General features: G+C 39.7%; 1 long non-coding RNA gene across 1 annotated transcript; it reads left to right on the forward strand.

The window, feature by feature from the left end:
* Positions 1-838: 838 nt before the first annotated feature.
* Positions 839-1,631, forward strand: LOC122033366. The gene is made up of 3 exons (XR_006126520.1): positions 839-892; positions 952-1,052; positions 1,588-1,631. It is a non-coding gene; the product is annotated as an uncharacterized LOC122033366 (long non-coding RNA).
* The last annotated feature ends 907 nt before the right edge of the window (positions 1,632-2,538 follow it).

Here is a 2,538-nt window from a genome sequence, read left to right on the forward strand (position 1 = left end):
TCATATCTTAAGGCAGTAGTACAACAAACATACAAACAGCGATTCCTGGGCAAACAATTTTGCACCCATCATATTCAATTCATCAAAACCTCGAAGTCTGTTTTACAGCAACATGCAGAACTTATACAATGGTTATATACACTATCTTACTTGTTTAATATTTTTTTATTGCATCGCACTTTTCAGGCGCTATCCAAAGCCCTAACAGAGGATCAACTGTTTTATCTAAGATCACAGTTTAAGCTGCTAGCACCAAACGGAGAAGGTCACATATCGTTCGACAACTTTCGAATGGTCAGTCTAGTCGAATTTGTTTGCCAATATCCAAAATGTGATTGTTCAGTTGCATACTTTCCTCTGTCATTTACTTCTATGTCTATCCTTGTGCAAGCCCTATTGCAAAATGCAACCGAGTCAATGAAGGAGAGTAAGGTTATTGAAATCTTAAATGTGGCGAGGCATCCATTTGGTGTCGGTTTCTACTCCGATCTCGTGAGGTATCTCACTTCGGGTTGCAAGCCCAAGGAGAAATGGAGGTATATACTCTTCATCTGGCTTTTCTGCTATGCCTGCTAGTCCTTCCTGGGATTGTTGGTGGATAAATATGGATTGCCTGCAAACAATTGTGTGCTTGCAAACAATTGTGAATTTTCCTCCTTTATAGAGAATTATATATCTGCTTGCAGGAAAAGAACGATGTTAAGCTTGAGAAAGTTCTAAAGGAAGCAGCTATGAAAAACAAAACAGTAATATTAACAACTTTGAATATTGCCTGGGCTTCTCCTGGTTCTATTATAGATTTGTTTTTTCAAAGTTTTCGGACAGGAGATGGAACACACAGACTCCTGGACCATTTGGTAATCATTGCCTTGGACAAGAAAGCGTACATAAGGTGCATATCCTTGCATACTCACTGCTTTGCTCTTTATACTGAGGGAATAGATTTCTCAGATGAGAAGATTTACATGACTGCTGGATATTTGTCAATGATGTGGAGAAGGATAGAATTTCTGCGTGTTATTCTCGAAATGGGATACAACTTTATTTTCTCGGTAAAATTCTCCTTCCTATGATTGGCCTTTGTAATATTCTGTTTGTTAAAGTACTGATGTGTGAAAATGACCATACCTTCTGGATCTTCTTGTTCTCTAAGTATCTATTTCTATGTAGACTATCTTGCCTTTTTTTGTTCATAGCCAAGTTTGCAGGCAATGCTCTATTGTTAAACTTTGTTCCTTGTTTCTTGTTTGTGCAACATATTTTGTTACCCCTTCTTTCATCTGCTGCAAATGCATATAAGATAGAATCATATATATCTACAAATTTATGCATGGAATGCATGCCTAGAATAATAGTTGCTCGAGTGTATGAAAGTTTAACCAATGGGATAGGCATTAAGTTGTCCATATAAGCATCAGTATGTGACAGACTCATTGTTATCCATGCTCTTACTGCCTAATATTCTTTATATAGCTTTGCATATAATTCTATTAGCAGGAACTGCTAACATCTTGTACTACTAATACTCTGCATGCTGTATCCTTTTTAGTCTTGGTTTACTAATATATTATCTATGTGTTTTTACAGTTTACAAATCTCAAGTACTCCAGAGTTGAAATTGATGAAGTGCGGTTCGAGTGGGCTGAATGCATGCTAGATTACATTTGAAGTGTGGTTCTACCTTGATGTGTTAAATGTAAAATATCGAAAAATGGCGAACAACGATAGGGGAATTTTCCGGAATTTCTAGGAATTTTCTAGGAATTTTTCGGAGCACGTACGCCGGGTTTTGAGGGGACGAATTTATTGTAAAGCCTGAAGTATTTTGAGGGGACAGATCATCAAAGTCTGAAGTATTTCTTTACTCAAAAGGATCTGAATATGCGACAGCGCAGATGGTTAGAGCTGGTCAAGGATTATGACATAGATATCCTCTACCATCCAGGGAAAGCTAATAAGGTAGCAGACGCACTCAGCAGGAAGTCCAACGCTACCTTATTATCTTTAGCAGCTATGTCACCACCCCTAAGGAAGGAGATTACAAATTTTAGTCTCGAGCTTATAGTCGGGCAGCTTTCCACTATGTCCTTAGCATCTACCTTGCTTGATGATATCCAGACAGCTCAGGAGCAGGATCCTGAAATCCAGAAAATCAAGCAAGGGTTAGCAGAATCAGAAAGTGGAGAGTTCAGAGTGTCCGCCAGTGGGGTAGTGTACTGTGGTGACAGACTTTGTGTTCCAGATCAAGAGGAGGCTCACAGGACTCCCTATGCGATGCATCCTGGTTCCACCAAAATGTATCAGGATCTAAAGAAACGATTTTGGTGGCCTGGGATGAAGCGAGATATCGCCAGATACATCAGCATCTGCCAAACCTGTCAGAGGGTTAAGGCAGAACATCAGCGACCACGAGGGGTTCTACAGCCGATTCAGATTCCAGAATGGAAGTGGGAGGATATCTCTATGGACTTCATTGTGGGATTACCCAGAACCACGAATGGTTTTGATGCCATCTGGGTAATAGTCGACAGGTTGACT

The sequence above is a fragment of the Zingiber officinale genome, chromosome 11B (genome assembly GCF_018446385.1).
Source record: "Zingiber officinale cultivar Zhangliang chromosome 11B, Zo_v1.1, whole genome shotgun sequence".
In the NCBI taxonomy this organism is placed as follows: domain Eukaryota; kingdom Viridiplantae; phylum Streptophyta; class Magnoliopsida; order Zingiberales; family Zingiberaceae; genus Zingiber; species Zingiber officinale.